At 39.0% G+C, this 25,552-nt stretch overlaps 11 non-coding genes across 11 annotated transcripts; all 11 read left to right on the plus strand.

Annotated features, from left to right (window-relative positions):
* Positions 1–2,431: 2,431 nt before the first annotated feature.
* Positions 2,432–2,502, plus strand: TRNAG-GCC (transfer RNA glycine (anticodon GCC)). Its single transcript has one exon. It is a non-coding gene; the product is annotated as a tRNA-Gly (tRNA).
* An 11,378-nt stretch (positions 2,503–13,880) lies between these two features.
* TRNAG-GCC (transfer RNA glycine (anticodon GCC)) lies at positions 13,881–13,951 on the plus strand. Its single transcript has one exon. It is a non-coding gene; the product is annotated as a tRNA-Gly (tRNA).
* An 874-nt stretch (positions 13,952–14,825) lies between these two features.
* TRNAG-GCC (transfer RNA glycine (anticodon GCC)) lies at positions 14,826–14,896 on the plus strand. The gene has a single exon. It is a non-coding gene; the product is annotated as a tRNA-Gly (tRNA).
* Positions 14,897–15,420: 524 nt separating this feature from the next.
* On the plus strand, positions 15,421–15,491 carry TRNAG-GCC (transfer RNA glycine (anticodon GCC)). The gene has a single exon. It is a non-coding gene; the product is annotated as a tRNA-Gly (tRNA).
* Positions 15,492–17,523: 2,032 nt separating this feature from the next.
* TRNAG-GCC (transfer RNA glycine (anticodon GCC)) lies at positions 17,524–17,594 on the plus strand. Its single transcript has one exon. It is a non-coding gene; the product is annotated as a tRNA-Gly (tRNA).
* Positions 17,595–18,749: 1,155 nt separating this feature from the next.
* On the plus strand, positions 18,750–18,820 carry TRNAG-GCC (transfer RNA glycine (anticodon GCC)). The gene has a single exon. It is a non-coding gene; the product is annotated as a tRNA-Gly (tRNA).
* A 244-nt stretch (positions 18,821–19,064) lies between these two features.
* Positions 19,065–19,135, plus strand: TRNAG-GCC (transfer RNA glycine (anticodon GCC)). Its single transcript has one exon. It is a non-coding gene; the product is annotated as a tRNA-Gly (tRNA).
* A 2,032-nt stretch (positions 19,136–21,167) lies between these two features.
* Positions 21,168–21,238, plus strand: TRNAG-GCC (transfer RNA glycine (anticodon GCC)). The gene has a single exon. It is a non-coding gene; the product is annotated as a tRNA-Gly (tRNA).
* A 559-nt stretch (positions 21,239–21,797) lies between these two features.
* Positions 21,798–21,868, plus strand: TRNAG-GCC (transfer RNA glycine (anticodon GCC)). Its single transcript has one exon. It is a non-coding gene; the product is annotated as a tRNA-Gly (tRNA).
* A 2,032-nt stretch (positions 21,869–23,900) lies between these two features.
* On the plus strand, positions 23,901–23,971 carry TRNAG-GCC (transfer RNA glycine (anticodon GCC)). Its single transcript has one exon. It is a non-coding gene; the product is annotated as a tRNA-Gly (tRNA).
* Positions 23,972–24,845: 874 nt separating this feature from the next.
* Positions 24,846–24,916, plus strand: TRNAG-GCC (transfer RNA glycine (anticodon GCC)). The gene has a single exon. It is a non-coding gene; the product is annotated as a tRNA-Gly (tRNA).
* The last annotated feature ends 636 nt before the right edge of the window (positions 24,917–25,552 follow it).

Consider the following 25,552-nt stretch of genomic DNA (forward strand, 5'->3'; position numbering starts at 1 on the left):
AAACAACTGACTAGATTATTTGTATAGATATGGAATCTACATTATCGCGTTCTGATACTAACTTGATCTGCATTATGTCACATAAAATTCAATATTTCCTGAAATGTCCGTGATGGAACAACAACATATCGCATTGGTGGTTCAGTGGTAGATTCCCGGCCTATGCAAAATGATTTTGTGCTGTCAATTAATAGTTCAATATGACGTTATTTCTGTGTGTCACTAAAAGCGCGGAAATCTCGCACATTGCCCATGCGAGACGTATGTAAATTTCAGGTGGAAACAACTGACTAGATTATTTGTATATATATGGACTCTACATTATCGAGTACTGATACTAACTTAATCTGCATTATGTCACATAAAATTTAATATTTTCTGAAATGTCCGTGATGGATCAACAACATATCCCATTGGTGGTTCAGTGGTAGAATTCTCGCCTGCCACGCGGGAGGCTCGGGTTCGATTCCCGGCCAATGCAAAATGATTTTGGTGCTGTCAATTAATATTTCAATATGACGTCTGTGTGTCACGAAAAGCGCAGAAATCTCGCACATTGACTGTGCGACATATATGTAAATTTCAGGTGGAAACAACTGACTAGATTATTTGTATAGATATGGAATCTACATTATCGCGTTCTGATACTAACTTGATCTGCATTATGTCACATAAAATTCAATATTTCCTGAAATGTCCGTGATGGAACAACAACATATCGCATTGGTGGTTCAGTGGTAGAATTCTCGCCTGCCACGCGGGAGGCCCGGGTTCGATTCGCGGCCAATGCAAAATGATTTTGGTGCTGTCAATTAATAGTTCAATATGACGCTATTTCTGTATGTCACTAAAAGCGCGGATATCTCGCACATTGCCCATGCAAGGCGTATGTAAATTTCAGGTGGAAACAACTGACTAGATTATTTGTATAGATATGGAATCTACATTATCGAGTTCTGATACTAACTTAATCTGCATTATGTCACATAAAATTCAATATTTCCTGAAATGTCCGTTATGGAACAACAACATATCGCATTGGTGGTTCAGTGGTAGATTCCCGGCCTATGCAAAATGATTTTGGTGCTGTCAATTAATAGTTCAATATGACGTCATTTCTGTGTGTCACTAAAAGCGCGGAAATCTCGCACATTGCCCATGCGAGACGTATGTAAATTTCAGGTGGAAACAACTGACTAGATTATTTGTATATATATGGAATCTACATTATCGAGTACTGATACTAACTTAATCTGCATTATGTCACATAAAATTTAATATTTCCTGAAATGTCCGTGATGGAACAACAACATATCGCATTGGTGGTTCAGTGGTAGAATTCTCGCCTGCCACGCGGGAGGACCGGGTTCGATTCCCGGCCAATGCAAAATGATTTTGGTGCTGTCAATTAATAGTTCAATATGACGTTATTTCTGTGTTTCACTAAAAGCGCGGAAATCTCGCACATTGCCCATGCGAGACGTATGTAAATTTCAGGTGGAAACAATTGACTAGATTATTTGTATAGATATGGAATCTACATTATCGAGTTCTGATACTAACTTAATCTGCATTATGTCACATAAAATTCAATATTTCCTGAAATGCAAATGCAAAATGATTTTGGTGCTGTCAATTAATAGTTCAATATGACGTTATGTCTGTGTGTCACTAAAAGCGCGAAAACATATGTAAATTTCAGGTGGAAACAACTGACTAGATTATTTGTATAGATATGGAATCTACATTATCGCGTTCTGATACTAACTTAATCTGAATTATGTCACATAAAATTCAATATTTCCTGAAATGTCCGTGATGGAACAACAACATATCGCATTGGTGGTTCAGTGGTAGATTCCCGGCCAATGCAAAATGATTTTGGTGCTGTTAATTAGTAGTTCAATATGACGTTATTTCTGTGTGTCACTAAAAGCGCGGAAATCTCGCACATTGCCCATGCGAGACATATGTAATTTTCAGGTGGAAACAACTGACTAGATTATTTGTATATGTATGGAATCTACATTATTGCGTTCTGATACTAACTTGATCTGCATTATGTCACATAAAATTCAATATTTCCTGAAATGTCCGTGATGGAACAAAAACATAGCGCATTGGTGGTTCAGTCGTAGAATTCTCGCCTGCCATGCGGCAGGCCCGTGTTCGATTCCCGGCCAATGCAAAATGATTTTGGTGCTGTCAATTAATAGTTCAATATGACGCTATTTCTGTATGTCACTAAAAGCGCGGATATCTCGCACATTGCCCATGCAAGGCGTATGTAAATTTCAGGTGGAAACAACTGACTAGATTATTTGTATAGATATGGAATCTACATTATCGAGTTCTGATACTAACTTAATCTGCATTATGTCACATAAAATTCAATATTTCCTGAAATGTCATGATGGAACAACAACATATCGCATTGGTGGTTCAGTGGTAGAATTCTCGCCTGCCACGCGGGAGGCCCGGGTTCGATTCCCGGCCAATGCAAAGTGATTTTGGTGCTGTCAATTAATAGTTCAATATGACGTTATGTCTGTGTGTCACTAAAAGCGCGGAAACATATGTAAATTTCAGGTGGAAACAACTGACGAGATTATTTGAATAGATATGGAATCTACATTATCGCGTTCTGATACTAACTTAATCTGCATTATGTCACATAAAATACAATATTTCCTGAAATGTCCGTGATGGAACAACAACATATCGCATTGGTGGTTCAGTGGTAGATTCCCGGCCAATGCAAAATGATTTTGGTGCTGTCAATTAATAGTTCAATATGACGTTATTTCTGTGTGTCACTAAAAGCGCGGAAATCTCGCACATTGCCCATGCGAGACATATGTAATTTTCAGGTGGAAACAACTGACTAGATTATTTGTATATATATGGAATCTACATTATCGCGTTCTGATACTAACTTGATCTGCATTATGTCACATAAAATTCAATATTTCCTGAAATGTCCGTGATGGAACAACAACATATCGCATTGGTGGTTCAGTGGTAGAATTCTCTTGCCACGCGGGAGGCCCGGGTTCGATTCCCGGCCAATGCAAAATGATTTTGGTGCTGTCAATTAATAGTTCAATATGACGCTATTTCTGTATGTCACTAAAAGCGCGGATATCTCGCACATTGCCAATGCAAGGCGTATGTAAATTTCAGGTGGAAAAAACTGACTAGATTATTTGTATAGATATGGAATCTACATTATCGAGTTCTGATACTAACTTAATCTGCATTATGTCACATAAAATTCAATATTTCCTGAAATGTCCGTGATGGAACAACAACATATCGCATTGGTGGTTCAGTGGTAGATTCCCGGCCTATGCAAAATGATTTTGTGCTGTCAATTAATAGTTTAATATGACGTTATTTCTGTGTGTCACTAAAAGCGCGGAAATCTCGCACATTGCCCATGCGAGACGTATGTAAATTTCAGGTGGAAACAACTGACTAGATTATTTGTATATATATGGAATCTACATTATCGAGTACTGATACTAACTTAATCTGCATTATGTCACATAAAATTTAATATTTACTGAAATGTCCGTGATGGATCAACAACATATCGCATTGGTGGTTCAGTGATAGAATTCTCGCCTGCCACGCGGGAGGCTCGGGTTCGATTCCCGGCCAATGCAAAATGATTTTGGTGCTGTCAATTAATAGTTCAATATGACGTTATTTCTGTGTGTCACTAAAAGCGCGGAAATCTCGCACATTGCCCATGCGAGACGTATGTAAATTTCAGGTGGAAACAACTGACTAGATTATTTGTATAGATATGGAATCTACAATATCGAGTACTGATACTAACTTGATCTGCATTATGTCACATAAAATTCAATATTTCCTGAAATGTCCGTGATGGAACAACAACATATCGCATTGGTGGTTCAGTGGTAGAATTCTCTTGCCACGCGGGAGGCCCGGGTTCGATTCCCGGCCAATGCAAAATGATTTTGGTGCTGTCAATTAATAGTTCAATATGACGCTATTTCTGTATGTCACTAAAAGCGCGGATATCTCGCACATTGCCCATGCAAGGCGTATGTAAATTTCAGGTGGAAAAAACTGACTAGATTATTTGTATAGATATGGAATCTACATTATCGAGTTCTGATACTAACTTAATCTGCATTATGTCACATAAAATTCAATATTTCCTGAAATGTCCGTGATGGAACAACAACATATCGCATTGGTGGTTCAGTGGTAGAATTCTCGCATGCCACGCGGGAGGCCCGGGTTCGATTCCCGGCCAATGCAAAATGATTTTGGTGCTGTTAATTAATAGTTCAATATGACGCTATTTCTGTATGTCACTAAAAGCGCGGATATCTCGCACATTGCCCATGCAAGGCGTATGTAAATTTCAGGTGGAAACAACTGACTAGATTATTTGTATAGATATGGAATCTACATTATCGAGTTCTGATACTAACTTAATCTGCATTATGTCACATAAAATTCAATATTTCCGGAAAGTTCCGTGATGGAACAACAACATATCGCATTGGTGGTTCAGTGGTAGATTCCCGGCCTATGCAAAATGATTTTGGTGCTGTCAATTAATAGTTCAATATGACGTTATTTCTGTGTGTCACTAAAAGCGCGGAAATCTCGCACATTGCCCATGCGAGACATATGTAATTTTCAGGTGGAAACAACTGACTAGATTATTTGTATATATATGGAATCTACATTATCGCGTTCTGATACTAACTTGATCTGCATTATGTCACATAAAATTCAATATTTCCTGAAATGTCCGTGATGGAACAACAACATATCGCATTGGTGGTTCAGTGGTAGAATTCTCTTGCCACGCGGGAGGCCCGGGTTCGATTCCCGGCCAATGCAAAATGATTTTGGTGCTGTCAATTAATAGTTCAATATGACGCTATTTCTGTATGTCACTAAAAGCGCGGATATCTCGCACATTGCCCATGCAAGGCGTATGTAAATTTCAGGTGGAAAAAACTGACTAGATTATTTGTATAGATATGGAATCTACATTATCGAGTTCTGATACTAACTTAATCTGCATTATGTCACATAAAATTCAATATTTCCGGAAAGTTCCGTGATGGAACAACAACATATCGCATTGGTGGTTCAGTGGTAGATTCCCGGCCTATGCAAAATGATTTTGGTGCTGTCAATTAATAGTTCAATATGACGTTATTTCTGTGTGTCACTAAAAGCGCGGAAATCTCGCACATTGCCCATGCGAGACATATGTAATTTTCAGGTGGAAACAACTGACTAGATTATTTGTATATATATGGAATCTACATTATCGAGTACTGATACTAACTTAATCTGCATTATGTCACATAAAATTTAATATTTACTGAAATGTCCGTGATGGATCAACAACATATCGCATTGGTGGTTCAGTGATAGAATTCTCGCCTGCCACGCGGGAGGCTCGGGTTCGATTCCCGGCCAATGCAAAATGATTTTGGTGCTGTCAATTAATAGTTCAATATGACGTTATTTCTGTGTGTCACTAAAAGCGCGGAAATCTCGCACATTGCCCATGCGAGACGTATGTAAATTTCAGGTGGAAACAACTGACTAGATTATTTGTATAGATATGGAATCTACAATATCGAGTACTGATACTAACTTGATCTGCATTATGTCACATAAAATTCAATATTTCCTGAAATGTCCGTGATGGAACAACAACATATCGCATTGGTGGTTCAGTGGTAGAGTTCTCTTGCCACGCGGGAGGCCCGGGTTCGATTCCCGGCCAATGCAAAATGATTTTGGTGCTGTCAATTAATAGTTCAATATGACGCTATTTCTGTATGTCACTAAAAGCGCGGATATCTCGCACATTGCCCATGCAAGGCGTATGTAAATTTCAGGTGGAAACAACTGACGAGATTATTTGAATAGATATGGAATCTACATTATCGCGTTCTGATACTAACTTAATCTGCATTATGTCACATAAAATACAATATTTCCTGAAATGTCCGTGATGGAACAACAACATATCGCATTGGTGGTTCAGTGGTAGAATTCTCGCATGCCACGCGGGAGGCCCGGGTTCGATTCCCGGCCAATGCAAAATGATTTTGGTGCTGTTAATTAATAGTTCAATATGACGCTATTTCTGTATGTCACTAAAAGCGCGGATATCTCGCACATTGCCCATGCAAGGCGTATGTAAATTTCAGGTGGAAACAACTGACTAGATTATTTGTATAGATATGGAATCTACATTATCGAGTTCTGATACTAACTTAATCTGCATTATGTCACATAAAATTCAATATTTCCGGAAAGTTCCGTGATGGAACAACAACATATCGCATTGGTGGTTCAGTGGTAGATTCCCGGCCTATGCAAAATGATTTTGGTGCTGTCAATTAATAGTTCAATATGACGTTATTTCTGTGTGTCACTAAAAGCGCGGAAATCTCGCACATTGCCCATGCGAGACATATGTAATTTTCAGGTGGAAACAACTGACTAGATTATTTGTATATATATGGAATCTACATTATCGCGTTCTGATACTAACTTGATCTGCATTATGTCACATAAAATTCAATATTTCCTGAAATGTCCGTGATGGAACAACAACATATCGCATTGGTGGTTCAGTGGTAGAATTCTCTTGCCACGCGGGAGGCCCGGGTTCGATTCCCGGCCAATGCAAAATGATTTTGGTGCTGTCAATTAATAGTTCAATATGACGCTATTTCTGTATGTCACTAAAAGCGCGGATATCTCGCACATTGCCCATGCAAGGCGTATGTAAATTTCAGGTGGAAAAAACTGACTAGATTATTTGTATAGATATGGAATCTACATTATCGAGTTCTGATACTAACTTAATCTGCATTATGTCACATAAAATTCAATATTTCCGGAAAGTTCCGTGATGGAACAACAACATATCGCATTGGTGGTTCAGTGGTAGATTCCCGGCCTATGCAAAATGATTTTGGTGCTGTCAATTAATAGTTCAATATGACGTTATTTCTGTGTGTCACTAAAAGCGCGGAAATCTCGCACATTGCCCATGCGAGACATATGTAATTTTCAGGTGGAAACAACTGACTAGATTATTTGTATATATATGGAATCTACATTATCGAGTACTGATACTAACTTAATCTGCATTATGTCACATAAAATTTAATATTTACTGAAATGTCCGTGATGGATCAACAACATATCGCATTGGTGGTTCAGTGATAGAATTCTCGCCTGCCACGCGGGAGGCTCGGGTTCGATTCCCGGCCAATGCAAAATGATTTTGGTGCTGTCAATTAATAGTTCAATATGACGTTATTTCTGTGTGTCACTAAAAGCGCGGAAATCTCGCACATTGCCCATGCGAGACGTATGTAAATTTCAGGTGGAAACAACTGACTAGATTATTTGTATAGATATGGAATCTACAATATCGAGTACTGATACTAACTTGATCTGCATTATGTCACATAAAATTCAATATTTCCTGAAATGTCCGTGATGGAACAACAACATATCGCATTGGTGGTTCAGTGGTAGAGTTCTCTTGCCACGCGGGAGGCCCGGGTTCGATTCCCGGCCAATGCAAAATGATTTTGGTGCTGTCAATTAATAGTTCAATATGACGCTATTTCTGTATGTCACTAAAAGCGCGGATATCTCGCACATTGCCCATGCAAGGCGTATGTAAATTTCAGGTGGAAACAACTGACGAGATTATTTGAATAGATATGGAATCTACATTATCGCGTTCTGATACTAACTTAATCTGCATTATGTCACATAAAATACAATATTTCCTGAAATGTCCGTGATGGAACAACAACATATCGCATTGGTGGTTCAGTGGTAGATTCCCGGCCAATGCAAAATGATTTTGGTGCTGTCAATTAATAGTTCAATATGACGTTATTTCTGTGTGTCACTAAAAGCGCGGAAATCTCGCACATTGCCCATGCGAGACATATGTAATTTTCAGGTGGAAACAACTGACTAGATTATTTGTATATATATGGAATCTACATTATCGCGTTCTGATACTAACTTGATCTGCATTATGTCACATAAAATTCAATATTTCCTGAAATGTCCGTGATGGAACAACAACATATCGCATTGGTGGTTCAGTGGTAGAATTCTCTTGCCACGCGGGAGGCCCGGGTTCGATTCCCGGCCAATGCAAAATGATTTTGGTGCTGTCAATTAATAGTTCAATATGACGCTATTTCTGTATGTCACTAAAAGCGCGGATATCTCGCACATTGCCCATGCAAGGCGTATGTAAATTTCAGGTGGAAAAAACTGACTAGATTATTTGTATAGATATGGAATCTACATTATCGAGTTCTGATACTAACTTAATCTGCATTATGTCACATAAAATTCAATATTTCCTGAAATGTCCGTGATGGAACAACAACATATCGCATTGGTGGTTCAGTGGTAGATTCCCGGCCTATGCAAAATGATTTTGTGCTGTCAATTAATAGTTTAATATGACGTTATTTCTGTGTGTCACTAAAAGCGCGGAAATCTCGCACATTGCCCATGCGAGACGTATGTAAATTTCAGGTGGAAACAACTGACTAGATTATTTGTATATATATGGAATCTACATTATCGAGTACTGATACTAACTTAATCTGCATTATGTCACATAAAATTTAATATTTACTGAAATGTCCGTGATGGATCAACAACATATCGCATTGGTGGTTCAGTGATAGAATTCTCGCCTGCCACGCGGGAGGCCCGGGTTCGATTCCCGGCCAATGCAAAATGATTTTGGTGCTGTCAATTAATAGTTCAATATGACGTTATTTCTGTGTGTCACTAAAAGCGCGGAAATCTCGCACATAGCCCATGCGAGACGTATGTAAATTTCAGGTGGAAACAACTGACTAGATTATTTGTATATATATGGAATCTACATTATCGAGTACTGATACTAACTTAATCTGCATTATGTCACATAAAATTTAATATTTTCTGAAATGTCCGTGATGGATCAACAACATATCGCATTGGTGGTTCAGTGGTAGAATTCTCGCATGCCACGCGGGGGGGCCCGGGTTGGATTCCCGGCCAATGCAAAATGATTTTGGTGCTGTCAATTAATAGTTCAATATGACGTTGTTTCTGTGTGTCACTAAAAGCGCGGAAACCTCGCACATTGTCTGTGCGAGACATATGTAAATTTCAGGTGGAAACAACTGACTAGATTATCTGTATAGATATGGAATCTACATTATCGCGTTCTGATACTAACTACATCTGCATTATGTCACATAAAATTCAATATTTCCTGAAATGTCCGTGATGGAACAACAACATATCGCTTTGGTGGTTCAGTGGTAGAATTCTCGCCTGCCACGCGGGAGGCCCGGGTTCGATTCCCGGCCAATGCAAAATGATTTTGGTGCTGTCAATTAATAGTTCAATATGACGCTATTTCTGTATGTCACTAAAAGCGCGGATATCTCGCACATTGCCCATGCAAGGCGTATGTAAATTTCAGGTGGAAACAACTGACTAGATTATTTGTATAGATATGGAATCTACATTATCGAGTTCTGATACTAACTTAATCTGCATTATGTCACATAAAATTCAATATTTCCTGAAATGTCCGTGATGGAACAACAACATATCGCATTGGTGGTTCAGTGGTAGATTCCCGGCCATGCAAAATGATTTTGGTGCTGTCAATTAATAGTTCAATATCACGTCATTTCTGTGTGTCACTAAAAGCGCGGAAATCTCGCACATAGCCCATGCGAGACGTATGTAAATTTCAGGTGGAAACAACTGACTAGATTATTTGTATATATATGGAATCTACATTATCGAGTACTGATACTAACTTAATCTGCATTATGTCACATAAAATTTAATATTTTCTGAAATGTCCGTGATGGATCAACAACATCTCGCATTGGTGGTTCAGTGGTAGAATTCTCGCCTGCCACGCCGGAGGCCCGGGTTCGATTCCCGGCCAATGCAAAATGATTTTGGTGCTGTCAATTAATAGTTCAATATGACGTTATTTCTGTGTGTCACTAAAAGCGCGGAAATCTCGCACATTGCCCATGCGAGACGTATGTAAATTTCAGGTGGAAACAACTGACTAGATTATTTGTATAGATATGGAATCTACAATATCGAGTACTGATACTAACTTGATCTGCATTATGTCACATAAAATTCAATATTTCCAGAAATGTCCGTGATGGAACAACAACATATCGCATTGGTGGTTCAGTGGTAGAATTCTCTTGCCACGCGGGAGGCCCGGGTTCGATTCCCGGCCAATGCAAAATGATTTTGGTGCTGTCAATTAATAGTTCAATATGACGCTATTTCTGTATGTCACTAAAAGCGCGGATATCTCGCACATTGCCCATGCAAGGCGTATGTAAATTTCAGGTGGAAACAACTGACGAGATTATTTGAATAGATATGGAATCTACATTATCGCGTTCTGATACTAACTTAATCTGCATTATGTCACATAAAATACAATATTTCCTGAAATGTCCGTGATGGAACAACAACATATCGCATTGGTGGTTCAGTGGTAGATTCCCGGCCAATGCAAAATGATTTTGGTGCTGTCAATTAATAGTTCAATATGACGTTATTTCTGTGTGTCACTAAAAGCGCGGAAATCTCGCACATTGCCCATGCGAGACATATGTAATTTTCAGGTGGAAACAACTGACTAGATTATTTGTATATATATGGAATCTACATTATCGCGTTCTGATACTAACTTGATCTGCATTATGTCACATAAAATTCAATATTTCCTGAAATGTCCGTGATGGAACAACAACATATCGCATTGGTGGTTCAGTGGTAGAATTCTCTTGCCACGCGGGAGGCCCGGGTTCGATTCCCGGCCAATGCAAAATGATTTTGGTGCTGTCAATTAATAGTTCAATATGACGCTATTTCTGTATGTCACTAAAAGCGCGGATATCTCGCACATTGCCCATGCAAGGCGTATGTAAATTTCAGGTGGAAAAAACTGACTAGATTATTTGTATAGATATGGAATCTACATTATCGAGTTCTGATACTAACTTAATCTGCATTATGTCACATAAAATTCAATATTTCCTGAAATGTCCGTGATGGAACAACAACATATCGCATTGGTGGTTCAGTGGTAGATTCCCGGCCTATGCAAAATGATTTTGTGCTGTCAATTAATAGTTTAATATGACGTTATTTCTGTGTGTCACTAAAAGCGCGGAAATCTCGCACATTGCCCATGCGAGACGTATGTAAATTTCAGGTGGAAACAACTGACTAGATTATTTGTATATATATGGAATCTACATTATCGAGTACTGATACTAACTTAATCTGCATTATGTCACATAAAATTTAATATTTACTGAAATGTCCGTGATGGATCAACAACATATCGCATTGGTGGTTCAGTGATAGAATTCTCGCCTGCCACGCGGGAGGCTTGGGTTCGATTCCCGGCCAATGCAAAATGATTTTGGTGCTGTCAATTAATAGTTCAATATGACGTTATTTCTGTGTGTCACTAAAAGCGCGGAAATCTCGCACATTGCCCATGCGAGACGTATGTAAATTTCAGGTGGAAACAACTGACTAGATTATTTGTATAGATATGGAATCTACAATATCGAGTACTGATACTAACTTGATCTGCATTATGTCACATAAAATTCAATATTTCCTGAAATGTCCGTGATGGAACAACAACATATCGCATTGGTGGTTCAGTGGTAGAATTCTCTTGCCACGCGGGAGGCCCGGGTTCGATTCCCGGCCAATGCAAAATGATTTTGGTGCTGTCAATTAATAGTTCAATATGACGCTATTTCTGTATGTCACTAAAAGCGCGGATATCTCGCACATTGCCCATGCAAGGCGTATGTAAATTTCAGGTGGAAAAAACTGACTAGATTATTTGTATAGATATGGAATCTACATTATCGAGTTCTGATACTAACTTAATCTGCATTATGTCACATAAAATTCAATATTTCCTGAAATGTCCGTGATGGAACAACAACATATCGCATTGGTGGTTCAGTGGTAGAATTCTCGCATGCCACGCGGGAGGCCCGGGTTCGATTCCCGACCAATGCAAAATGATTTTGGTGCTGTTAATTAATAGTTCAATATGACGCTATTTCTGTATGTCACTAAAAGCGCGGATATCTCGCACATTGCCCATGCAAGGCGTATGTAAATTTCAGGTGGAAACAACTGACTAGATTATTTGTATAGATATGGAATCTACATTATCGAGTTCTGATACTAACTTAATCTGCATTATGTCACATAAAATTCAATATTTCCGGAAAGTTCCGTGATGGAACAACAACATATCGCATTGGTGGTTCAGTGGTAGATTCCCGGCCTATGCAAAATGATTTTGTGCTGTCAATTAATAGTTCAATATGACGTTATTTCTGTGTGTCACTAAAAGCGCGGAAATCTCGCACATTGCCCATGCGAGACGTATGTAAATTTCAGGTGGAAACAACTGACTAGGTTATTTGTATAGATATGGAATCTACAATATCGAGTACTGATACTAACTTAATCTGCATTATGTCATATAAAATTCAATATTTCCTGAAATGTCCGTGATGGAACAACAACATATCGCATTGGTGGTTCAGTGGTAGAATTCTCGCATGCCACGCGGGGGGGGGCCCGGGTTGGATTCCCGGCCAATGCAAAATGATTTTGGTGCTGTCAATTAATAGTTCAATATGACGTTGTTTCTGTGTGTCACTAAAAGCGCGGAAACCTCGCACATTGTCTGTGCGAGACATATGTAAATTTCAGGTGGAAACAACTGACTAGATTATCTGTATAGATATGGAATCTACATTATCGCGTTCTGATACTAACTTGATCTGCATTATGTCACATAAAATTCAATATTTCCGGAAAGTTCCGTGATGGAACAACAACATATCGCATTGGTGGTTCAGTGGTAGATTCCCGGCCTATGCAAAATGATTTTGTGCTGTCAATTAATAGTTCAATATGACGTTATTTCTGTGTGTCACTAAAAGCGCGGAAATCTCGCACATTGCCCATGCGAGACGTATGTAAATTTCAGGTGGAAACAACTGACTAGGTTATTTGTATAGATATGGAATCTACAATATCGAGTACTGATACTAACTTAATCTGCATTATGTCACATAAAATTCAATATTTCCTGAAATGTCCGTGATGGAACAACAACATATCGCATTGGTGGTTCAGTGGTAGAATTCTCGCATGCCACGCGGGGGGGCCCGGGTTGGATTCCCGGCCAATGCAAAATGATTTTGGTGCTGTCAATTAATAGTTCAATATGACGTTGTTTCTGTGTGTCACTAAAAGCGCGGAAACCTCGCACATTGTCTGTGCGAGACATATGTAAATTTCAGGTGGAAACAACTGACTAGATTATTTGTATAGATATGGAATCTACATTATCGAGTTCTGATACTAACTTAATCTGCATTATGTCACATAAAATTCAATATTTCCTGAAATGTCCGTGATGGAACAACAACATATCGCATTGGTGGTTCAGTGGTAGATTCCCGGCCATGCAAAATGATTTTGGTGCTGTCAATTAATAGTTCAATATCACGTCATTTCTGTGTGTCACTAAAAGCGCGGAAATCTCGCACATAGCCCATGCGAGACGTATGTAAATTTCAGGTGGAAACAACTGACTAGATTATTTGTATATATATGGAATCTACATTATCGAGTACTGATACTAACTTAATCTGCATTATGTCACATAAAATTTAATATTTTCTGAAATGTCCGTGATGGATCAACAACATCTCGCATTGGTGGTTCAGTGGTAGAATTCTCGCCTGCCACGCGGGAGGCCCGGGTTCGATTCCCGGCCAATGCAAAATGATTTTGGTGCTGTCAATTAATAGTTCAATATGACGTTATTTCTGTGTGTCACTAAAAGCGCGGAAATCTCGCACATTGCCCATGCGAGACGTATGTAAATTTCAGGTGGAAACAACTGACTAGATTATTTGTATAGATATGGAATCTACAATATCGAGTACTGATACTAACTTAATCTGCATTATGTCACATAAAATTCAATATTTCCTGAAATGTCCGTGATGGAACAACAACATATCGCATTGGTGGTTCTGTGGTAGAATTCTCGCCTGCCACGCGGGAGGCCCGGGTTCGATTACCGGCCAATGCAAAATGATTTTGGTGCTGTCAATTAATAGTTCAATATGATGCTATTTCTGTATGTCACTAAAAGCGCGGATATCTCGCACATTGCCCATGCGAGACGTATGTAAATTTCAGGTGGAAACAACTGACTAGATTATTTGTATATATATGGAATCTACATTATCGAGTACTGATACTAACTTAATCTGCATTATGTCACATAAAATTCAATATTTCCTGAAATGTCCGTGATGGAACACCAACATATCGCATTGGTGGTTCAGTGGTAGAATTCTCGCCTGCCACGCGGGAGGCCCGGGTTTGATTCCCGGCCAATGCAAAATGATTTTGGTGCTGTCAATTAATAGTTCAATATGACGTTATTTCTGTGTGTCACTAAAAGCGCGGAAACCTCGCACATTGTCTGTGCGAGACATATGTAAATTTCAGGTGGAAACAACTGACTAGATTATTTGTATAGATATGGAATCTACATTATCGCGTTCTGATACTAACTTGATCTGCATTATGTCACATAAAATTCAATATTTCCTGAAATGTCCGTGATGGAACAACAACATATCGCATTGGTGGTTCAGTGGTAGAATTCTCGCCTGCCACGCGGGAGGCCCGGGTTCGATTCCCGGCCAATGCAAAATGATTTTGGTGCTGTCAATTAATAGTTCAATATGACGCTATTTCTGTATGTCACTAAAAGCGCGGATATCTCGCACATTGCCCATGCAAGGCGTATGTAAATTTCAGGTGGAAACAACTGACTAGATTATTTGTATAGATATGGAATCTACATTATCGAGTTCTGATACTAACTTAATCTGCATTATGTCACATAAAATTCAATATTTCCTGAAATGTCCGTGATGGAACAACAACATATCGCATTGGTGGTTCAGTGGTAGATTCCCGGCCATGCAAAATGATTTTGGTGCTGTCAATTAATAGTTCAATATCACGTCATTTCTGTGTGTCACTAAAAGCGCGGAAATCTCGCACATAGCCCATGCGAGACGTATGTAAATTTCAGGTGGAAACAACTGACTAGATTATTTGTATATATATGGAATCTACATTATCGAGTACTGATACTAACTTAATCTGCATTATGTCACATAAAATTTAATATTTTCTGAAATGTCCGTGATGGATCAACAACATCTCGCATTGGTGGTTCAGTGGTAGAATTCTCGCCTGCCACGCGGGAGGCCCGGGTTCGATTCCCGGCCAATGCAAAATGATTTTGGTGCTGTCAATTAATAGTTCAATATGACGTTATTTCTGTGTGTCACTAAAAGCGCGGAAATCTCGCACATTGCCCATGCGAGACGTATGTAAATTTCAGGTGGAAACAACTGATTAGATTATTTGTATAGATATGGAATCTACAATATCGAGTACTGATACTAACTTAATCTGCATTATGTCACATAAAATTCAATATTTCCTGAAATGTCCGTGATGGAACAACAACATATCGCATTGGTGGTTCTGTGGTAGAATTCTCGCCTGCCACGCGGGAGGCCCGGGTTCGATTACCGGCCAATGCAAAATGATTTTGGTGCTGTCAATTAATAGTTCAATATGATGCTATTTCTGTATGTCACTAAAAGCGCGGATATCTCGCACATTGCCCATGCAAGGCGTATGTAAATTTCAGGTGGATACAACTGACTAGATTATTTGTATAGATATGGAATCTACATTATCGAGTTCTGATACTAACTTAATCTGCATTATGTCACATAAAATTCAATATTTCCTGAAATGTCCGTGATGGAACAACAACATATCGCATTGGTGGTTCAGTGGCAGATTCCCGGCCTATGCAAAATGATTTTGGTGCTGTCAATTAATAGTTCAATATGACGCTATTTCTGTATGTCACTAAAAGCGCGGATATCTCGCACATTGCCCATGCAAGGCGTATGTAAATTTCAGGTGGAAACAACTGACTAGATTATTTGTATAGATATGGAATCTACATTATCGAGTTCTGATACTAACTTAATCTGCATTATGTCACATAAAATTCAATATTTCCTGAAATGTCCGAGATGGAACAACAACATATCGCATTGGTGGTTCAGTGGTAGATTCCCGGCCTATGCAAAATGATTTTGGTGCTGTCAATTAATAGTTCAATATGACGTCATTTCTGTGTGTCACTAAAAGCGCGGAAATCTCGCACATTGCCCATGCGAGACGTATGTAAATTTCAGGTGGAAACAACTGACTAGATTATTTGTATATATATGGAATCTACATTATCGTGTACTGATACTAACTTAATCTGCATTATGTCACATAAAATTTAATATTTTCTGAAATGTCCTTGATGGATCAACAACATATCGCATTGGTGGTTCAGTGGTAGAATTCTCGCCTGCCATGCGGGAGGCCCGGGTTCGATTCCCGGCCAATGCAAAATGATTTTGGTGCTGTCAATTAATAGTTCAATATGACGTTATTTCTGTGTGTCACTAAAAGCGCGGAAATCTCGCACATTGCCCATGCGAGACGTATGTAAATTTCAGGTGGAAACAACTGACTAGATTATTTGTATAGATATGGATTCTACAATATCGAGTACTGATACTAACTTAATCTGCATTATGTCACATAAAATTCAATATTTCCTGAAATGTCCGTGATGGAACAACAACATATCGCATTGGTGGTTCTGTGGTAGAATTCTCGCCTGCCACGCGGGAGGCCCGGGTTCGATTCCCGGCCAATGCAAAATGATTTTGGTGCTGTCAATTAATAGTTCAATATGATGCTATTTCTGTATGTCACTAAAAGCGCGGATATCTCGCACATTGCCCATGCAAGGCGTATGTAAATTTCAGGTGGAAACAACTGACTAGATTATTTGTATAGATATGGAATCTACATTATCGAGTTCTGATACTAACTTAATCTGCATTATGTCACATAAAATTCAATATTTCCTGAAATGTCCGTGATGGAACAACAACATATCGCATTGGTGGTTCAGTGGTAGATTCCCGGCCTATGCAAAATGATTTTGGTGCTGTCAATTAATAGTTCAATATGACGTCATTTCTGTGTGTCACTAAAAGCGCGGAAACCTCGCACATTGTCTGTGCGAGACATATGTAAATTTCAGGTGGAAACAACTGACTAGATTATTTGTATAGATATGGAATCTACATTATCGCGTTCTGATACTAACTTGATCTGCATTATGTCACATAAAATTCAATATTTCCTGAAATGTCCGTGATGGAACAACAACATATCGCATTGGTGGTTCAGTGGTAGAATTCTCGCCTGCCACGCGGGAGGCCCGGGTTCGATTCCCGGCCAATGCAAAATGATTTTGGTGCTGTCAATTAATAGTTCAATATGACGCTATTTCTGTATGTCACTAAAAGCGCGGATATCTCGCACATTGCCCATGCAAGGCGTATGTAAATTTCAGGTGGAAACAACTGACTAGATTATTTGTATATATATGGAATCTACATTATCGTGTACTGATACTAACTTAATCTGCATTATGTCACATAAAATTTAATATTTTCTGAAATGTCCTTGATGGATCAACAACATATCGCATTGGTGGTTCAGTGGTAGAATTCTCGCCTGCCATGCGGGAGGCCCGGGTTCGATTCCCGGCCAATGCAAAATGATTTTGGTGCTGTCAATTAATAGTTCAATATGACGTTATTTCTGTGTGTCACTAAAAGCGCGGAAATCTCGCACATTGCCCATGCGAGACGTATGTAAATTTCAGGTGGAAACAACTGACTAGATTATTTGTATAGATATGGATTCTACAATATCGAGTACTGATACTAACTTAATCTGCATTATGTCACATAAAATTCAATATTTCCTGAAATGTCCGTGATGGAACAACAACATATCGCATTGGTGGTTCTGTGGTAGAATTCTCGCCTGCCACGCGGGAGGCCCGGGTTCGATTCCCGGCCAATGCAAAATGATTTTGGTGCTGTCAATTAATAGTTCAATATGATGCTATTTCTGTATGTCACTAAAAGCGCGGATATCTCGCACATTGCCCATGCAAGGCGTATGTAAATTTCAGGTGGAAACAACTGACTAGATTATTTGTATAGATATGGAATCTACATTATCGAGTTCTGATACTAACTTAATCTGCATTATGTCACATAAAATTCAATATTTCCTGAAATGTCCGTGATGGAACAACAACATATCGCATTGGTGGTTCAGTGGTAGATTCCCGGCCTATGCAAAATGATTTTGGTGCTGTCAATTAATAGTTCAATATGACGTCATTTCTGTGTGTCACTAAAAGCGCGGAAACCTCGCACATTGTCTGTGCGAGACATATGTAAATTTCAGGTGGAAACAACTGACTAGATTATTTGTATAGATATGGAATCTACATTATCGCGTTCTGATACTAACTTGATCTGCATTATGTCACATAAAATTCAATATTTCCTGAAATGTCCGTGATGGAACAACAACATATCGCATTGGTGGTTCAGTGGTAGAATTCTCGCCTGCCACGCGGGAGGCCCGGGTTCGATTCCCGGCCAATGCAAAATGATTTTGGTGCTGTCAATTAATAGTTCAATATGACGCTATTTCTGTATGTCACTAAAAGCGCGGATATCTCGCACATTGCCCATGCAAGGCGTATGTAAATTTCAGGTGGAAACAACTGACTAGATTATTTGTATATATATGGAATCTACATTATCGAGTACTGATACTAACTTAATCTGCATTATGTCACATAAAATTTAATATTTTCTGAAATGTCCGTGATGGATCAACAACATCTCGCATTGGTGGTTCAGTGGTAGAATTCTCGCCTGCCACGCGGGAGGCCCGGGTTCGATTCCCGGCCAATGCAAAATGATTTTGGTGCTGTCAATTAATAGTTCAATATGACATTATTTCTGTGTGTCACTAAAAGCGCGGAAATCTCGCACATTGCCCATGCGAGACGTATGTAAATTTCAGGTGGAAACAACTGATTAGATTATTTGTATAGATATGGAATCTACAATATCGAGTACTGATACTAACTTAATCTGCATTATGTCACATAAAATTCAATATTTCCTGAAATGTCCGTGATGGAACAACAACATATCGCATTGGTGGTTCTGTGGTAGAATTCTCGCCTGCCACGCGGGAGGCCCGGGTTCGATTACCGGCCAATGCAAAATGATTTTGGTGCTGTCAATTAATAGTTCAATATGATGCTATTTCTGTATGTCACTAAAAGCGCGGATATCTCGCACATTGCCCATGCAAGGCGTATGTAAATTTCAGGTGGATACAACTGACTAGATTATTTGTATAGATATGGAATCTACATTATCGAGTTCTGATACTAACTTAATCTGCATTATGTCACATAAAATTCAATATTTCCTGAAATGTCCGTGATGGAACAACAACATATCGCATTGGTGGTTCAGTGGCAGATTCCCGGCCTATGCAAAATGATTTTGGTGCTGTCAATTAATAGTTCAATATGACGCTATTTCTGTATGTCACTAAAAGCGCGGATATCTCGCACATTGCCCATGCAAGGCGTATGTAAATTTCAGGTGGAAACAACTGACTAGATTATTTGTATAGATATGGAATCTACATTATCGAGTTCTGATACTAACTTAATCTGCATTATGTCACATAAAATTCAATATTTCCTGAAATGTCCGAGATGGAACAACAACATATCGCATTGGTGGTTCAGTGGTAGATTCCCGGCCTATGCAAAATGATTTTGGTGCTGTCAATTAATAGTTCAATATGACGTCATTTCTGTGTGTCACTAAAAGCGCGGAAATCTCGCACATTGCCCATGCGAGACGTATGTAAATTTCAGGTGGAAACAACTGACTAGATTATTTGTATATATATGGAATCTACATTATCGTGTACTGATACTAACTTAATCTGCATTATGTCACATAAAATTTAATATTTTCTGAAATGTCCTTGATGGATCAACAACATATCGCATTGGTGGTTCAGTGGTAGAATTCTCGCCTGCCATGCGGGAGGCCCGGGTTCGATTCCCGGCCAATGCAAAATGATTTTGGTGCTGTCAATTAATAGTTCAATATGACGTTATTTCTGTGTGTCACTAAAAGCGCGGAAATCTCGCACATTGCCCATGCGAGACGTATGTAAATTTCAGGTGGAAACAACTGACTAGATTATTTGTATAGATATGGATTCTACAATATCGAGTACTGATACTAACTTAATCTGCATTATGTCACATAAAATTCAATATTTCCTGAAATGTCCGTGATGGAACAACAACATATCGCATTGGTGGTTCTGTGGTAGAATTCTCGCCTGCCACGCGGGAGGCCCGGGTTCGATTCCCGGCCAATGCAAAATGATTTTGGTGCTGTCAATTAATAGTTCAATATGATGCTATTTCTGTATGTCACTAAAAGCGCGGAAATCTCGCACATTGCCCATGCAAGGCGTATGTAAATTTCAGGTGGAAACAACTGACTAGATTATTTGTATAGATATGGAATCTACATTATCGAGTTCTGATACTAACTTAATCTGCATTATGTCACATAAAATTCAATATTTCCTGAAATGTCCGTGATGGAACAACAACATATCGCATTGGTGGTTCAGTGGTAGATTCCCGGCCTATGCAAAATGATTTTGGTGCTGTCAATTAATAGTTCAATATGACGTCATTTCTGTGTGTCACTAAAAGCGCGGAAACCTCGCACATTGTCTGTGCGAGACATATGTAAATTTCAGGTGGAAACAACTGACTAGATTATTTGTATAGATATGGAATCTACATTATCGCGTTCTGATACTAACTTGATCTGCATTATGTCACATAAAATTCAATATTTCCTGAAATGTCCGTGATGGAACAACAACATATCGCATTGGTGGTTCAGTGGTAGAATTCTCGCCTGCCACGCGGGAGGCCCGGGTTCGATTCCCGGCCAATGCAAAATGATTTTGGTGCTGTCAATTAATAGTTCAATATGACGCTATTTCTGTATGTCACTAAAAGCGCGGATATCTCGCACATTGCCCATGCAAGGCGTATGTAAATTTCAGGTGGAAACAACTGACTAGATTATTTGTATAGATATGGAATCTACATTATCGAGTTCTGATACTAACTTAATCTGCATTATGTCACATAAAATTTAATATTTTCTGAAATGTCCATGATGGATCAACAACATATCGCATTGGTGGTTCAGTGGTAGAATTCTCGCCTGCCACGCGGGAGGCCCGGGTTCGATTACCGGCCAATGCAAAATGATTTTGGTGCTGTCAATTAATAGTTCAATATGATGCTATTTCTGTATGTCACTAAAAGCGCGGAAATCTCGCACATAGCCCATGCGAGACGTATGTAAATTTCAGGTGGAAACAACTGACTAGATTATTTGTATATATATGGAATCTACATTATCGAGTACTGATACTAACTTAATCTGCATTATGTCACATAAAATTTAATATTTTCTGAAATGTCCGTGATGGATCAACAACATCTCGCATTGGTGGTTCAGTGGTAGAATTCTCGCCTGCCACGCGGGAGGCCCGGGTTCGATTCCCGGCCAATGCAAAATGATTTTGGTGCTGTCAATTAATAGTTCAATATGACGTTATTTCTGTGTGTCACTAAAAGCGCGGAAATCTCGCACATTGCCCATGCGAGACGTATGTAAATTTCAGGTGGAAACAACTGATTAGATTATTTGTATAGATATGGAATCTACAATATCGAGTACTGATACTAACTTAATCTGCATTATGTCACATAAAATTCAATATTTCCTGAAATGTCCGTGATGGAACAACAACATATCGCATTGGTGGTTCTGTGGTAGAATTCTCGCCTGCCACGCGGGAGGCCCGGGTTCGATTACCGGCCAATGCAAAATGATTTTGGTGCTGTCAATTAATAGTTCAATATGATGCTATTTCTGTATGTCACTAAAAGCGCGGATATCTCGCACATTGCCCATGCAAGGCGTATGTAAATTTCAGGTGTATACAACTGACTAGATTATTTGTATAGATATGGAATCTACATTATCGAGTTCTGATACTAACTTAATCTGCATTATGTCACATAAAATTCAATATTTCCTGAAATGTCCGTGATGGAACAACAACATATCGCATTGGTGGTTCAGTGGTAGATTCCCGGCCTATGCAAAATGATTTTGGTGCTGTCAATTAATAGTTCAATATGACGCTATTTCTGTATGTCACTAAAAGCGCGGATATCTCGCACATTGCCCATGCAAGGCGTATGTAAATTTCAGGTGGAAACAACTGACTAGATTATTTGTATAGATATGGAATCTACATTATCGAGTTCTGATACTAACTTAATCTGCATTATGTCACATAAAATTCAATATTTCCTGAAATGTCCGAGATGGAACAACAACATATCGCATTGGTGGTTCAGTGGTAGATTCCCGGCCTATGCAAAATGATTTTGGTGCTGTCAATTAATAGTTCAATATGACGTCATTTTTGTGTGTCACTAAAAGCGCGGAAATCTCGCACATTGCCCATGCGAGACGTATGTAAATTTCAGGTGGAAACAACTGACTAGATTATTTGTATATATATGGAATCTACATTATCGTGTACTGATACTAACTTAATCTGCATTATGTCACATAAAATTTAATATTTTCTGAAATGTCCTTGATGGATCAACAACATATCGCATTGGTGGTTCAGTGGTAGAATTCTCGCCTGCCATGCGGGAGGCCCGGGTTCGATTCCCGGCCAATGCAAAATGATTTTGGTGCTGTCAATTAATAGTTCAATATGACGTTATTTCTGTGTGTCACTAAAAGCGCGGAAATCTCGCACATTGCCCATGCGAGACGTATGTAAATTTCAGGTGGAAACAACTGACTAGATTATTTGTATAGATATGGATTCTACAATATCGAGTACTGATACTAACTTAATCTGCATTATGTCACATAAAATTCAATATTTCCTGAAATGTCCGTGATGGAACAACAACATATCGCATTGGTGGTTCTGTGGTAGAATTCTCGCCTGCCACGCGGGAGGCCCGGGTTCGATTCCCGGCCAATGCAAAATGATTTTGGTGCTGTCAATTAATAGTTCAATATGATGCTATTTCTGTATGTCACTAAAAGCGCGGATATCTCGCACATTGCCCATGCAAGGCGTATGTAAATTTCAGGTGGAAACAACTGACTAGATTATTTGTATAGATATGGAATCTACATTATCGAGTTCTGATACTAACTTAATCTGCATTATGTCACATAAAATTCAATATTTCCTGAAATGTCCGTGATGGAACAACAACATATCGCATTGGTGGTTCAGTGGTAGATTCCCGGCCTATGCAAAATGATTTTGGTGCTGTCAATTAATAGTTCAATATGACGTCATTTCTGTGTGTCACTAAAAGCGCGGAAACCTCGCACATTGTCTGTGCGAGACATATGTAAATTTCAGGTGGAAACAACTGACTAGATTATTTGTATAGATATGGAATCTACATTATCGCGTTCTGATACTAACTTGATCTGCATTATGTCACATAAAATTCAATATTTCCTGAAATGTCCGTGATGGAACAACAACATATCGCATTGGTGGTTCAGTGGTAGAATTCTCGCCTGCCACGCGGGAGGCCCGGGTTCGATTCCCGGCCAATGCAAAATGATTTTGGTGCTGTCAATTAATAGTTCAATATGACGCTATTTCTGTATGTCACTAAAAGCGCGGATATCTCGCACATTGCCCATGCAAGGCGTATGTAAATTTCAGGTGGAAACAACTGACTAGATTATTTGTATAGATATGGAATCTACATTATCGAGTTCTGATACTAACTTAATCTGCATTATGTCACATAAAATTTAATATTTTCTGAAATGTCCATGATGGATCAACAACATATCGCATTGGTGGTTCAGTGGTAGAATTCTCGCCTGCCACGCGGGAGGCCCGGGTTCGATTACCGGCCAATGCAAAATGATTTTGGTGCTGTCAATTAATAGTTCAATATGATGCTATTTCTGTATGTCACTAAAAGCGCGGATATCTCGCACATTGCCCATGCGAGACGTATGTAAATTTCAGGTGGAAACAACTGACTAGATTATTTGTATATATATGGAATCTACATTATCGAGTACTGATACTAACTTAATCTGCATTATGTCACATAAAATTCAATATTTCCTGAAATGTCCGTGATGGAACACCAACATATCGCATTGGTGGTTCAGTGGTAGAATTCTCGCCTGCCACGCGGGAGGCCCGGGTTTGATTCCCGGCCAATGCAAAATGATTTTGGTGCTGTCAATTAATAGTTCAATATGACGTTATTTCTGTGTGTCACTAAAAGCGCGGAAACCTCGCACATTGTCTGTGCGAGACATATGTATATTTCAGGTGGAAACAACTGACTAGATTATTTGTATAGATATGGAATCTACATTATCGCGTTCTGATACTAACTTGATCTGCATTATGTCACATAAAATTCAATATTTCCTGAAATGTCCGTGATGGAACAACAACATATCGCATTGGTGGTTCAGTGGTAGAATTCTCGCCTGCCACGCGGGAGGCCCGGGTTCGATTCCCGGCCAATGCAAAATGATTTTGGTGCTGTCAATTAATAGTTCAATATGACGCTATTTCTGTATGTCACTAAAAGCGCGGATATCTCGCACATTGCCCATGCAAGGCGTATGTAAATTTCAGGTGGAAACAACTGACTAGATTATTTGTATAGATATGGAATCTACATTATCGAGTTCTGATACTAACTTAATCTGCATTATGTCACATAAAATTCAATATTTCCTGAAATGTCCGTGATGGAACAACAACATATCGCATTGGTGGTTCAGTGGTAGATTCCCGGCCATGCAAAATGATTTTGGTGCTGTCAATTAATAGTTCAATATCACGTCATTTCTGTGTGTCACTAAAAGCGCGGAAATCTCGCACATAGCCCATGCGAGACGTATGTAAATTTCAGGTGGAAACAACTGACTAGATTATTTGTATATATATGGAATCTACATTATCGAGTACTGATACTAACTTAATCTGCATTATGTCACATAAAATTTAATATTTTCTGAAATGTCCGTGATGGATCAACAACATCTCGCATTGGTGGTTCAGTGGAAGAATTCTCGCCTGCCACGCGGGAGGCCCGGGTTCGATTCCCGGCCAATGCAAAATGATTTTGGTGCTGTCAATTAATAGTTCAATATGACGT

This window comes from Saccoglossus kowalevskii, chromosome 17, assembly GCF_978046115.1.
Source record: "Saccoglossus kowalevskii chromosome 17, keSacKowa6.1, whole genome shotgun sequence".
Lineage (NCBI taxonomy): Eukaryota > Metazoa > Hemichordata > Enteropneusta > Harrimaniidae > Saccoglossus > Saccoglossus kowalevskii.